Source organism: Suncus etruscus, chromosome 9 (genome assembly GCF_024139225.1).
Source record: "Suncus etruscus isolate mSunEtr1 chromosome 9, mSunEtr1.pri.cur, whole genome shotgun sequence".
Taxonomy (NCBI): domain Eukaryota; kingdom Metazoa; phylum Chordata; class Mammalia; order Eulipotyphla; family Soricidae; genus Suncus; species Suncus etruscus.
This window is the reverse complement of record NC_064856.1, coordinates 86,446,136-86,461,427: the sequence shown is the minus strand read 5'-3', so window position 1 is coordinate 86,461,427 and position 15,292 is coordinate 86,446,136. Positions and strand designations below refer to the sequence as shown.

Below are 15,292 nucleotides of genomic sequence, written 5' to 3'. Positions count from 1 at the left end.
ATGAACAGCTTTGGAGCCGGAGTGGAGGCGCAAGTGGTAGGGCATTTGCCTTGCACGTGCACGAACCACAGTTCGATCCACTGGTGTCCCATATGATCCCCCATGCCAGGAGCGATTTCTGAGCACATAGCCAGGAGTAACCCCTGAGCATCACTGGGTGTGGCAGGAAGGAAGGAAGGAAGGAAGGAAGGAAGGAAGGAAGGAAGGAAGGAAGGAAGGAAGGAAGGAAGGAAGGAAGGAAGGAAGGAAGGAAGAGCTTTATAACTCTATCTAATGGTGATCCAATTAAAGAATTTATTTATTAAAAATAATAGAGTGAGTGTTACAGCTCTTTTAGAATTTGTCCAGTAGGCTTTCTGGTTTCCACCAGAAGGCCCCACCACCACCTTTTAACTCCATCTTCATTAAGTTCACAATAGATATTCACTCCCTTGCCCCAGCTGCATAGAGAGGCAGTATATGATCCATATGTGACTTTAGCATCTCCCTAAACCTTTGGAAAGTTGTGACACGAGACACACCAGAAGTAAGAAGAAATGAAGACTAGATATCACCTTTGCAAAACTCTGAAGACCAGAGGACACAGATGAACCCTAGAGGAAGCACTTGCCTCCTATTGCACCAAGGTGTGAGAGTTACTGATAGGCTGATGCTGAATCAAGGTCTGGTGTGCCAGAAAGCAAAATAGTGTCCACTGATTTTTGCACAAAGAAAAAGGCTTTACTGCAGAGAACGGGGGGATCCTCAAAACTGCCCCCTATCACTACTCCACACCCCAGATATCACAGACAGAAGGAAGAACTTAGAACATCTATCTTCCTTATTTTCTTTGTTTGTTTGTTTGTTTTGGTTTTTGGGTCACACCCGGCGATGCTCAGGGATTACTCCTGGCTGTCTGCTCAGAAATAGCTCCTGGCAGGCTCGGGGGACCATATGGGACACCGGGATTCGAACCAACCACCTTTGGTCCTGGATCGGCTGCTTGCAAGGCAAACGCCGCTGTGCTATCTCTCCGGGCCCTGTTTGTTTGTTTTTAGGGCCACACTCGGTGATGCTCGGGAGTTACTCCTGGCTATGCGCTCAGAAATCGCTCCTGGCTTGGGGGACCATATGGGACAGTGGGGATCAAATCGAGGTCAGTCCTAGGTTAGCCGTGTGCAAGGCAAATGCCCTATCACTTGTGCCACCACGCTGGCCCCTATTTCCCTTATTTTCTGAAAACAAGAAGGTAGGCTTCTGAACAAATAGGATAAGGGCTTTGAAGGAAAAGAGAAGAGAGATTTAAGAATAAACAGGATGGGAATCTGAAGGTCATCAGCTAGTCTCTAGCTTTTTGGGAGGTGATGTATTTTATATGTATATTTTTTTCCCTAAAATTTGTAATCATCGTAGACTCTTTTGGATGTGCAAAGATAAAAGACAAGCAGAAACAAGCATGGGGGACAGCAGGGAGCTGAGTGAATTTCTGCTTATTTCGGCAAAACAACTGCAGTGTCTTTACAGCTTCTGCAAAACAATCTCGGCCCAACAAAATGCAAACCCTTTTCCCCCCTCAAACCTATTTGTCAATGTCAGGTAACCCTGACCCTTTAGGGCCACAGTTTCTTTTTTTTTTTTTTTTTTTTTTTTTTTGGTTTTTGGGCCACACCCGGTGACGCTCAGGGGTTACTCCTGGCTATGCGCTCAGAAGTCGCTCCTGGCTTGGGGGACCATATGGGACGCCGGGGGATCGAACCGCGGTCCGTCTCCTAGGCTAGCGCAGGTAAGGCAGGCACCTTACCTCGAGCGCCACCGCCCGGCCCCAAAGGGCCACAGTTTCAAAGGCTCTGCTCAGCCACCTGCAAGACCATATATAGGTGGCAGGAGGGAGAGCTTGAGTCAGCTTTACTCAAACCACATGGGATTCTGACTCCAGAGGGAAGACCCAGGCAGTGAAAGCCCAGCTCAGCACAAACAGCTTCAGCTGGAATTTAGAGAAAGGAAGGGTGGAGGATTGGGTCCTAAGTGTCTGTGAGAGGCATCACTTGAGGATTTTTCTCCATGTCATTCTATTTCAACACAATCACGAAGCTGTCAGAACCTCAGTGGACCTCCTGCATGCACCAGCTGCAGGGATCCTTTCAAAAGACTCAGAATTGGGAGCAAATAGCACTATGTTTGCGTCTCCTGGCTGTTTGTTTAACCCAGAAAGCCAGATGTGTGTTCCTACTTCTAGCTTATTTATTTCTACAAATAAGGATACCCATTAAAATGTTTCTAAATTTTCTTTCTTTCTTTTTCTTTTTTTTTTTTTTTTAGATCCTTAACCCTTATTTCAGATCCAAGAACTTCAAAGAAAAGACAATAAGATTTCCTTGATTTTGGATTTGAGTCAACCCTATGACATTACTTGAAAGGTTCCTGAAGTTCCTGCCAATTCATTCATTTTTGTGAATCTGCACTGTTTGGTAAATCCTCATCTGTCCGAGCATCTCAAGCCAGCAATGTGCAGCTCTTGTAAATGCAGTAAATGCAGCTCTTGCATTTATAAGGAGAGCCTTTCTATCCAAGATGGCCACTCAGCCACATTGCATTCAGTGATGTCACACTGCATCCAGTGACATCACGCTGCATTCAGTGACCTCATGCTGAGCCCAGTGATTCTGGCTGCAGTCAGTAACAGGATACTGTGTTCAGTGATGTCACATAGAGTTTAGTGGTATGACATTTGCTGAAAATCAGCCTTGGTGGGAGCTTTACCTTCCAGAAATGTGCAAATGTTGCTGTTCACAGCTGCCCTTCTGTTCCCCAAGAGAGAGCAAGTGTTAAATGTTTGCCAATTCTCCACTGCCTTTAAGGGAAAGCTGAAATGACCTTATTTTAATAACTTTTCTATTTTTCTTGTCCTTCCTGGCCCATTAAAAAGATTGTAGCATAGCTGGGTTATTTAGTTTTCTATTGATATTCTCCTATGCTGCTACTTTGAACATTATTCCTAATCAGAGGGCCTCACAGTGAAATTAACTAGCTGGTATAAATCTGACAGCCCAGGACAATCAGTATAACAATATCCTGGATTCTATTGCAAATGTTTGTTTTTCCTCCAGAGGTTTACAAAAATACTATAATTATAGCCCTCAAACCCTGGTTAAAATGCAAATCATGGTTAAAATAGATGTACCTTCTGGCTTAATAGTTTTAAGGAACATTTTACGATGTGGTTGTTTGTTTCCTGATAAAGTAACTTAGAAATTCAGTGGGGGGGGGGACAGAAGAAAGAGAAGGATTTGAGTATCTTCACAATACATTGACATCAAAGAGGACTGAATTCTGAAAGTTTGAGCAGAAGGAAAGAACCTTGAAGATACATGTTGAAGGATCAGAGATTATTTTTTTGTTTGTTTTATTTATTTTGAGTTGCACCCAGTGACGCTCAGGGGTTACTCCTGGCTATGCACTCAGAAATTGCTCCTGGCTTGGAGGATCATATGGGACTCCGGGGTTTGAACCAAGGTCAGTCCTGGGTCAGCCACATGCAAGGCAAACTCCCTACCACTGTGCTATAGCTCTGGCCCAGGATCAGAGTTTTGTTCCAAGTCCTTGGCATATCAGTCAAAGATGGTGATTATTAGGTACAGAGAATATTTTTGTCTTATTTTGTGAGCTTTGGTTAAATGTATTATTTTCTAAATGTTGAAAAGTCAAAAATTAAGATCAGTTATTGCAATAAAGATTTCTAAACCAAGGGCCGGAGAGATAGTACAGTGGTAAGGCATTTGCCTTAGGCGCAGAAGGATGGTGCTTCAAATCCAGGCATCCCATATGGTTCCCTGAGCCTGCCAGGAGCAATTTCTGAGCATAAAGCCAGGAGTAACCCCTGAGCACTGCCGGGTGTGACCCCCCCTCAAAAAAAAAAAAGATTTCTAAACCAAATTGCGTTTCACCCTCTCCAAATTCATTTGGTGTCATCTTTACTCACTGAACCCTAGAATGGTAGGTTTTTTGTTTTGTTTTGTTTTGTTTTTGCTTTTTGGGCCACCCCAGGTGACATTCAAGGGTTACACCTGGCCATGCGCTCAGAAATCGTTCCTGGCTTGGGGGATCATATAGGTCACCAGGGGATCAAACTGTGGTCTGTCCTAGGCAGATGCCATACCACCACTCCAGCCCCTAGAATGGTACTTTTATTTGAGAGACAGTTTGTTTAAGTCAATGAGATAGTTCTGATGGTCCCTAAGCAGTATGATTAGTGTCTTTATAAGTAGAGATTAGAACACCGACAGAGGAAAGATCATGTGGAGATCAAAGGAATAATCAGCACCTCTGAGGAAAGAAGAGAGGCCTCAGAAGAAATCAATTCCACTGACTCCTAACTCTAGCCTCCAGAATTTATTATTATTTGTGTTATTATTATTATTTATCATTATTATTTTGACTTTTAGACAACACCACACTCGCTCAGGGCTTACTCCTGCCTATGCACTCAGGGATCATTCCTCACAATACTCAGAGTGACAGTGATTGAACCTGGGTTGTTCAAAGGCAAAACAAGTGCCTTAGCCCTAGTATTATCTCTTTGACCCTTATTTCTATTATTTAAACAACCCAGTCTGGAGTACTTTGTTATGGAAGCCCCTGCAGACTGAAAATAGTTTTGCTACTTACTAAGTTAAATGTGGATTCATAAAAGAAGCTGGAATTCTGCCAGGAGGTGGTTAATGGACATTTTTGTTTGTTTTTGTTTGGGGTTATAGTCATCAGTGCTCAAAGTTTACCCCTGACTCTGTACTCAGGGTTGACTCCCATGTATGCAAGAAAAGCTTTTTTTTGTGGGGGGGGTCACACCCAGCAGCAGTCAGGGGTTACTCCTGACTCCACGCTCAGAAATCGCTCCTGGCAGTCTCGGGGGACCATATGGGATGCTGGGATTCGAACCAATGACCTTCTGCATGAAGGGCAAATGACTTATCTTCATGCTATCTCTCCGGCCCCCACAAGGAAAGCTTTTTACCTGCCCTACTATCTCTTTAAATCCAAGAGGCTTAAAGGTTTTATATAATTTAAAACTATGACAAAGACACCAGTGCAACTGATTGACAGTTTCTTTGCTCAAGATGTCCCAGATTCCCCAACCAAACAGAAGTTAAGAAGGGGCCCTACAATAAATGATCTGACAATTGCTCCTCTTGGTATACTCTAGGTGACTTTCTTCACAAATTGTCCTTCACGAAGGTTGCCCTCATATAATTTGGAAGGAAGGTCCTGGAAGATAGTAGAACAGGGTTTGGAAGATGTCTTGCATTTGCCCATTTCTAAGTATATAGAGTTCCCTAGTATCACAGAATCCTCACCCCAATTTTGCTGGATGTAACCCTGGAGTCTGAGCGCTACCAGTCCTAAAGACAATGGGCCTACTGAATACACTTGGTGGATTGAAGGTTCTCTACACCTTCTTCATTGAGATCTTTGGAATTATCAGTGGAGGAAACCACTATTCCAAATCCCAGACTCTTTTAAATGTAAGAAAGGAAGAGCCATACAGAGCAGGTGGCTTGCAGCAGAGCAAACTGAGATCTCTCACAGAGTTATGGGGGAATATTAAATTTGGAGTTGTGGTGGTTTTTAGAGACAACCTTAGATGTAGTTTCATTTAAGCAAGTGCTGCAGCAGTTTCCACTAACTTTCATCCATGCTGCCAGGCTGTGCTGCCTGTCTGCCTTTCAAAGCTATGGTCATTGGAGTGATTTATCGTTCATCAATTCATCAAGTATAAAATGAGTTCTTGGTTTATTTGATATCAAGATTATAGAACTGTCATTGACGGATTGCACAGGCATAAAACAAGCTCTGCTGGAAACACATAACCATGACTCTAGAACAATGACCTTTCTTAGGAGTCCGAGATCACCATGGAACAATCTTCATACCTGACCTATCTATTTAGCTTACTGCCTGTTTGGCCACTGGCGGGGAGAGATTGATCTGTACCATAGCGGCAGAAATTTTTATTTACTTTAATGGCCACTGAAATTTTAGCTTCCAAAACAACGCCTTTTGCACACAGTGGGCATAAGATAAATATCTGTTAAATGAATGAATGCACCTCACCTCCACATCTTGATCTATAAAAGCCATCGGGAAGATGTGGTTTCTATTTGCCTTATTAAGGAAAAAAATCCATTACCACAGGGGCTGGGCTGGATCTAATCATGATGAATGTTTCTGAATTGAGGGTGATTAATAAACTGTGCGACAAGGCTAAGTGTGTGGTATGCCTACTGCCTCTCCAGATCATGCTCCATCTCCTCTGACACCATACATGCAACACATTTTGGATAATAGTGGTATTGCTTGGATCATTAATCTTGCAACATTGCTTCTGTGGCTCTTGTAGTCTTCTTAAATTAATTACTTTTTGATCCTTTTTTTTTTTTTTTTGGTTTTTGGTTTTTGGGTCACACCTGGCTGCGCTCAGGGGTTACTCCTGGCTCTAAGCTCAGAAATCACTCCTGGCAGGCTTGGGGGACCATATGGGATGCCGGGATTCAAACCACTGTTCTTCTGAATGCAAGGTAAATGCCTTACCTTCATGCTATCCCTCTGGCCCCACTTTTTGATCCTTTTATCCTAGAAAGTGAATTCCAAGAAGTTCAATGGTGCAGTGGCCCAAAGCATAGGCACTTAGGAAGTGGAATTGTCTATAACAATGGGAACTATAAGTGAACTTATCAAAATACCTACATATGTATGTCTCACCACCACCACTACCATCAAAGATCACTGTTACCCATGCTACATGTCTTTAGTAAACTTCCAAAATCCTAGCATTAGATTTCAGCCCTCTGTTTCACCAAAAATATGCAGAGAAGTCATGGGTATTAGAAGTGGAAAGATGACACTAAAAAATGTTGCTAAGCCAGATCAACCCAATAGAAGTATATTTTATGTTCATATTCTGTGGGAGAAACCAAATGAATCCCAAAAAGTTGGAGGTGGGTGAGCAGGGGTGTGGCTCAGTGGAAGAGCACTTGCTTTTGTTTGATATTCTGGGTTTGATCCTTAGCAATGCCAAAAATTAAGTAAAGTGGTGGGAACAAGTTGTTTTGGTTTATTTGATTAATTTAAAATCTAATTTCTTTATTCTTCTTCTTTACTATACTTCACTCTAGACTAGAAATGCAAATGCTGCCTTTCCCACCTGCCTTGACACTCTGGATGGCATCAAGACTGTTTTAGGGCAATAAGAAGTAGGAAGAGTGGGATCAGAGAGATAGCATGAAGTTAAGACATTTGCCTTCCATGCAGAAGGCCAGTGGTTCGAATCCCGGCATCCCATATGGTCCCCCAAGCCTGCAGGAGCGATTTCTGAGCAAAGAGCCAGCAGTAACCCCTGAGAGCTGCTGGGTGTGACCCAAAAACAAACAAACAAACAAAAAAAGAAGTCGGAAGAGTAAGTCTGCTGGGGTGGGATATCTAGAAAAACTTGCTTTATATCACAGGCATAAGAATTATTGATGCCTTTGATTCCATTTTTTTTTTTTTTTGGTTTTTTGGGCCACACCCGTTAGATGCTCAGGGGTTACTCCTGGCTACGCACTCAGAAATTGCCTCTGGCTTGGGGGGACCATATGGGACACAGGGGGATCGAACCGTGGTCCTTTCCTTGGCTAGCGCTTGTAAGGCAGACACCTTACCTCTAGCGCCACCTCGCCGGCCCCGATTCCATTTTTTTTTACCTGGACTTTGGACATGATGGTAAAGCTGGGATGGTCTTTGGTGATTGTGAAACAAGTGTTAAGAAATTGCCAAAAATCTCACAAAGACAGTTCTGATGTCACTGTTCCAATGCATGAACAAATGTCCAAAGTCAACTGTAGACTCTTGCTACTAAGAGAAAAAAACAGAGCTGTCATTTGAGTGAGATTTTCAGTAGCTTGCAGCCAAAAGCATTCCTGGAAGATCCCAATACGACTCAGACTTAGGAACAAAGCCATAACCCTCTGCTCTTTCCCACAAGAGTCACTGCGTGTTAATCTTCAGCAAGTAGACTTGGCCAATGCTACCAATACATCCAGACACCCATCAAGGATCTGAAGAACTTGGGCTACTTGGGCACATTAATTCAGTCTTTGGTCTCCAGATGTAGAAGACAAATGACATGAGGGCTGAAATGTGCAGAATAATGCCCTTTCTACAGGCTGCCTACTCCCATTTCCAGCATCCAAGAATGGATGATCTTCCTATTTTTCCATTTTTAGTTTTCGGATCATACCTGGCTAGGTATGGTTTAGGGTTTACTCCTAGTTATAGACTCAGGGATCACTCCTGGCAGGACTCAGGCGACTATATGGGGTGCCAGGGTATGAAACCTGGGTTGGTCACCTACAGGGCAAAGCACCTTACCCATTGTATCATTGCTCTGAACCTCCCCTCCCTGTTTCTCATGGGTGATCTGTGATGAAGAGAACTTTGAGCATGGTTGAGTTCAGTTTGGACCTGGAGAGAGGATCTTTGGTGGTCCGGATGGACCCACTGTAACTGCAAAATCCTCACTAGAAGGATGCAGGAGGAAGAGAGGAGACATGAGAAAAAGCAAAAGACTGTGATTTTGCCTCAGGGCAAGATATGTAGCAACTTTTAGGAGCTAGACAAACCCAGAACTGAATTCTCTGGAGACGCACTTCTGCCAGCATCTTGATTTTAACTCATTAAGACCATTCTGTCCTCCTGATCTCTGAAACTGTAAGATTGTGTTGTTTTAACCCACTCAATGACAATTTGTTACAACAGTAATAGGAAACTAATTCAAGAGCATTCTATTTTACTTTATCCTTCTGAAAGCAGGACTCAAGCTTCCATCTTATTGCATAAAAATCAATGCCCACTATGTTGTATTAATTACCACTAGCCTAGAGAAAATACCATTTTCCAATAATACACTAGAAGGGCCTGTGCTAATCTGCACTCGTCTGTCAGTGTTCAGATCTCTCCGGCACTCTTCCCTTGCCCTGTTCTGTAGAGAGCTACATTTTTCAAAACCCTTCCAGCTGGTTTCCAGTGAATTTGCCTGAGGGCCAGCACTGACAGAAGGTAAAAAGAGATGGCTAGCCAGAACAGCCCTTTCTCTTCTGCTGCTCCAGTGTCTTGTCCAACTGTTGCTGTATCTCTTTGTGGCTTTAGCTCCTTTCTATTGAAACTTTCTTCCTTCTGTGGTCTCAGGTCTGACGAGAAGAACTGATTGCTTGTCTTGCACATGGGGACATGATTGTTGGCTCCTTTATTATTCCCCTGCAGCCCGAGAGTAAAATGATTTGCTGAGGTGCTAATTTCTGGGTTGTTGGGTTTCCCTTTTATCACTGCCTTATACAGAAGCCTTCTGAAATTTCCACAGTAGCTATTTTCCTGACTGACTTCTGTCAGAAAGGATCAAGGAGTCCCGTGTCTACAAGCTCAAAGGGTGAGGTTTAAAAAAGTGGGAAGGGATGTCAACGAGGAAGTGAGGGCCTATGTTACTCAGTTCTCATTCACCCCTGGTTAGTAATGAAACTCCGAATGTTGGGTCACACCCTGATGATGCTCAGGGATTATTCCTGGCTCTGTGCTCAGGGATCACTCTGGGTAGTGCTCAGGGGTCCTGGTGGTGCTCAGAGAACCATGTATAGTGCAAGGGATTCAACAGGGTCAGTCCTTGCAAGACAAGTGTTTGTTTGTTTGTTTAAACACCATAATTGGGGCTGGAGAGATAGCATGGAGGTAAGGCGTTTGCCTTGCATGCAGAAGGATGGTGATTCGAATCTCTGCTTCCCATATGGTCCCCCGTTCCTGCCAGGAGCGATTTCTGAGTGTAGAGCCAGAGCCAGGAGTAACCCCTGAGCACTGCCAGGTGTGACCCCAAAAATCCAAAATAAATAAGTAAATAAATAAATAAACACCATAATTACAAGGTTGTTCATAGTTTTCTCCCTTTACAGATAAAGCAAGGCAAGTGTTTTAATCCCCAATTCCAAATCTTTATCACTCTTCATATGGTTATCCAGAAAATGGTCCGTTCCCTTTCCCAACCTTCTTTACAGCCATGGAGGACCATATGACTAAGCTCTTGCTAAAGCCATGAACGGAAGAGATGTTTGCAGCTCTTGGCCCATGTGCTCCACTCCTCTTCTTCCCGTTTCTAGCTGATTGGAAAACAAACAGGGAGGTGAATATGCTTCAGACATGTGGATCTGGACAATAAACAGGAAGGGAAAAGATGGGAGGTATTAAGATGTCAACCCTTAGTGTTTTAGAGTCATCAGAGCAGATATACATATATAACACACACACACACACATATATGTGTGTGTGTGTATATATATAACATACTTCTGTATGTTTGTGGGTTTTTTGTTTTTGTTTTGTTTATTTGTTTGGTTTTGGGTTTTTTTGGGGAGCCACACCCAGTGGTACTCCCAGGTTACTCCTGGCTCTGTGCTCAGAAATCACTCCTAGCAGGTTCGGAGGACCATATAGGGTGCTGGAAATCAAACCAGGTCTGTCCCGAATCTGTCCCAGGTTAGCTGCATGCAAGGCAAATGCCCTATTGCTGTGTTATCTCTCGGGTCCCCAGAGAGAACCACTAATCCATCTTGCCTAAGCAAGTGCCATTTTGGTTTTGGTTAAACGTGCACCCTCTTCATTATAGCCAATTCAACTGGGGGCCGGAATTTTTTTGTTTGTTTATTTGTTTGCATCTGGTGGCACTCAGGGATTATTCCTGGCTCTGCACTCAGAAATCTCTCCTGGTAGGCTCACGATGCCAGATGATGCCAGGGATGAGATGTCAGGGATCAAGTCCAGGTTGGTCCCGAGTTAGCTTCATGCAAGATAAATGTCCTACCACTGCACTATCTTTCCAGCCTGGGTCCTAGGATTTGCATGTGGCCAGATGTGTATGGTTATGTTCTTGTGGCCTTCCCTCTACTGTGACTGGTTTGTTTTCTTATTCTTCTGCTCCCTTTGATGGTGATTCTTGAGAGAGCAGAACATTCTTCTTCCATAATACATTTTTTTCATAATAAATTCTTAAGCTAGAGAAATAGCAATTGGGGAAGGTATTTGCCTTGTATGCAGTCAACCAGGTTTTATCCGTAACATCAAATATGGTCCCTCGAGCCCTGCCAGAAATGATTCCTGAGCACAGAGCCAGAAGTAAACCCTGAGCACTGCTGGCTATGGCCCACAAAAACCAAAACAAAACAAAACAAAAAGATAATGAATTCTATTTGTTGGTATAGCCAGCACATGGTAGATGGCTCCTATAAGATGGCCAATGAATGGTTGACTTGGACATCTACACTGTACTGTCATTTCTCTTTAGCAGAAAGTCCCTGTAAGTATTCATGGGCTCATGAGGAGTATGTGGGGATTTTGCATTCAGACTAGAACCATTATTACTGAATCTTAGTGTCTTCCCACATGACTTAATTTAACATTTGTATTGACCCAATTGGTGCACTAAATAGAAAATGGTCATTGGACAAGGTAAGGATTGATATGCTGCTTGAATTTGGGTCCTGTGATCAAGGCTCCTTCTATAGCTTTGAGACCCATGGCCTTTAGATGGCCTTTTAACTGTATCTCATGGCTTCCTCTCCAGATTCTGGCCCTAGGAACTCACTGATCCTCTTGTATGACTTGTTTTGGGGAGTTGGCTTTGGAGTAACAGAACCCTTGTGGAATATATTTTGGTATATGCCATAGACTGCTTTCTGGAAAAGGTTCTTTTACTGAGCACCCCCAGGCTGGGAGTTGAATATTTATCTTTGGTTCCCAAGAATTAGAAATTGTTTTCTCTGTCTCTCTATCTCTGTTTTTGTTTGTTTGTTTGTTTCTGTCTGTCTTTGTCTCTTTGCTTCTCTGTCTCTGTCTCTCTCTACAATTTTGAACATGGTGCAGTTATACAAAGAATTAAACAAAATAAGCTCATATTCAACTTGATGAGTCCAAAATATGGACTCAAGATCAAAGGAAACTTTTTGCCACTTGCCCACACTGTCCTTCCAGACAAAGAGCCATGCTGACTAGACTGTATGTCCCTGGTGGAGTAATTGGACAAGAGCAATAACTGCTCCAGGCTTCTAGAAAACTTAGGCACAATAGGCTTCCCACCGAAGCAAGGCAAAGCATGCCCTGTACTTTCTCCCACAATCTACAATGTCATCCTGGACATCTTCACTAGTTAAGGTTGTTCTCCGCCTGTGGGGAGATACAGTAAAGGAGAAAGGCCAGTCCAACCATGCAGAGCTAAGAGGCTATGGATTGTTGAAGGCCAAAGTAAAGGTTCAGGGGGAAGTGAAACCAGACTGACTGATGTTAGGAAATGTGTGAGAAGACAGAAAGTAACAAAATGTTCAAATCCCACTTGTTGCCCTAACTTATGTCCCTTCTCATCTGTGAAATGAGGTTGATGAGAGTGTCCCTGTCTTGAATTTTCAGCCTGGCTCGATGGCTCCAACCCCAGTGCTGGCACATAATCTGAGCTCCAAAAAATGGTCCATTTTCTTCCAGATTGTGTGGGTGAAGGAGGTGCTTCAATTTGGGTCAAGTACCTGAGTGCACTCTGTTTTAGCTAAAAATTGAGATAGGCCCTAAGATCTTGGTGTAGCCATTTCTCCTTCCTTACCCTTTGAGCCCAGACTCTCACTCTGAAGGCTTTTTTTTCTTGGGGGAGAAGCAGAGAGTCTGCATGGGCATGGGCCGACCAGCCATCTGCCAACTGCTGGCCCCACCCTCCGACTCCACCAGCTTACCCTGAGGATGCCAGGCAGCCTGCTTCGTCACTCTAATTGCAGTGTGGTTTGCGTTCATCAAAGCAGCAGCAGGGATTCCAAATTAAATTCCAACATACAATTTATTCAAGAAATAGGCCCATAGAGAGGTTCTTTGCAGACCCCCTGCCTTTCCTTTCTGGAGGCAGAATTTTCCAGCAGCTGTTGCTAACATGCTTCATACTCGTGTCTGGGGACTCAGGCTCTCAGGAGCTTGAGTTGCCCCCTGGGCTGCTTGGCAGCTATATTCCCATCTTACAGTTGGGGTGACTGAGGGACAGAGAAGGAATGTTACACATGGTTATTGTCCTGGGGACTGGGGATCTGGCTTAAAATAAAAGGCATATGCCTACCATGTGTAAGACCCTGAGTTTGAGCACCACATGCTTCCATTCAATGCCTCCAGGACTTCCTGGTGCAAACCTGGTTCCCTCTACCTCCTGCCCTAGTACCAAACTATCAGGCCTATAGCAGGAGGAAAAACCATCACTAGGTGTGTCTCTTACTCTCACAGCATTCCTGGGTGTGGTCCCTGTAAAAGTAAGCACAACACAGCACAGCAAACACTCTGAATATTGGAGGGCAGAGTAGCAAGCCTTCCTCGTCTTGAATTGTCTGACAGCAGGTCTCTTTGGACCCCCTAAGATGACAAATAAGCCAATTCAAAATAAAAGTGAGAGCTGTGGGCATCTTGTTTGAAAACTAACCTTTCTATCATCTGTCTTCTTCTGTGAAATACATAGGGGGACAGCCCAGGCACAAACTTGCTCAGCCTTTGGTCCATGTGGGCCCATCTGCCAGAGATGTCCAGCTTTGTTCCTGCCACCTGTTTTCTCATCCCTGAAATCTCTTGTGAGTTACATATACCCTAGAATTGATCTGGCAAAAACAAATGACACCCTCTAGCAGTGAGTGAGGGGCAAGTTGGCATGCAGGGCAGTGGTGTCCAGCCTCACAAGAGACTACTCTCTCCAGCTCCCTTCTCTAATTCTACTTGGGTTGGTTGATATATCAGTCAGTGCTGAATGGGGGTCATACCAGAAAGCCACATGCAAGGCAAGCCCCTTATCTTACTTCAGGGAAAGAGAACCTGGGTACTTCTGCTAGATGTTTGAAAACAGCCAGTAGCAAGTACACCTCAGTAAAGGACCCCCCCTGTTCTGAGCACAAACATGAAGGCAGTTTTTAAAAAATGTCTCTTTACTTTCATTATTTGTATATAGATAAGGCATGGATTTCTGTGTATTAATGTTGTAGCCTGCCACTTTACTATACAAATTTGTTGTTTCTAGAAGCTTTTTGGTAGAGTCTTTAGGATTTTCTAAATGTATATCATACCATCCACAAACAGCGAGAGCTTGATTTCATCCTTTCTGGATACTCATTTTACCTGGATGCTCTTAATATCTTTTCCTTGCCTTATTGCTATGGCAAGTAGTTCCAATACTATATATGCTGAGTAGAAGTGGCGAGAGTGGACAACCTTGTCTAGTGCCAGGTCTTAGAGGAAAGGCTTTGAATGTTTCCCAACTAAATATAATGTTTGCTGTGGTAAATGGCTTTGACTAAATTAAGGAAAGTTCCTTAATTCTCATCTTGTTGAAAGTTTTTTTTATCATGTATGGGTGCTGAATCTTGCCAAATGCTTTTCTGAATCTATTGATATAATTTTATCATTTATTTTATTGATAATAGTAAACTATTTTGATTAGACTTGCATATGTTAAACTATCCTTGTATTCCTGGGATAAATTCTACTTGATCATGGTGAATGAACTTTTTGATGAATTTTTGGATTCTATTTGCTAATATTTTGTTGAGGATCTGTGTTCATTAAGAATATCAGCCTGATGGGGCCGGCGTGGTGGCGCTAGAGGTAAGGTGCCTGCCTTGCCTGAGCTAGCCTAGGAGGGACCTAGGTTTGATCTCCCAGCGTCCCATATGGTCCCCCAAGCCAGGCGCAATTTCTGAGCTCATAGCCAGGAGTAACCCCTGAGCATCACCAGGTGTGACTCAAAAACCAGAAAAAAATCAGCCTGGGGGCAGGAAATATAGCACAGCGGTAAGGCATTTGCCTTGCATGCAGAAGGACGATGGTTCAAATCCCGGCATCCCATATGGTCCCCTGTGAATGCCGGGGGCAATTTCTGAGCATAGAGCAAGGAGTAGCACCTGAGCGCTGCCCAGTTGACCCAAAAAACAAAACAAAACAAGAATATCAGCCTATAATTCTCTTCTCTGTCTCTGTCTCTCTCTCTCTCTCTCTCTCTCTCTCTCTCTCTCTCTCTCTCTCTCTCTCTTTGTGTGTGATGTCTCTGCTTTGGTATCAGGGTGATGTTAGGTACATAGAAACTGAGAGTGTTTCTGTTTCTCCCATTTCCTTGAAGAGCCTAAAAAAGAATGGTAATAGGTCCTCTTTAGAAGATTGAAAGAATCCACTAGTGAATTCATCTGGAACTGTTTTGGGGGTATCTTTTCTTACCATTTCAATTTCCTCAATAGTGATA

At 43.4% G+C, this 15,292-nt stretch overlaps 1 non-coding gene across 1 annotated transcript; it reads left to right on the top strand.

Moving 5' to 3' along the window:
- The first annotated feature begins 317 nt into the window (after positions 1-317).
- LOC126019207 (U7 small nuclear RNA) lies at positions 318-379 on the top strand. The gene has a single exon (XR_007498951.1). It is a non-coding gene; the product is annotated as a U7 small nuclear RNA (small nuclear RNA).
- Positions 380-15,292: the final 14,913 nt, after the last annotated feature.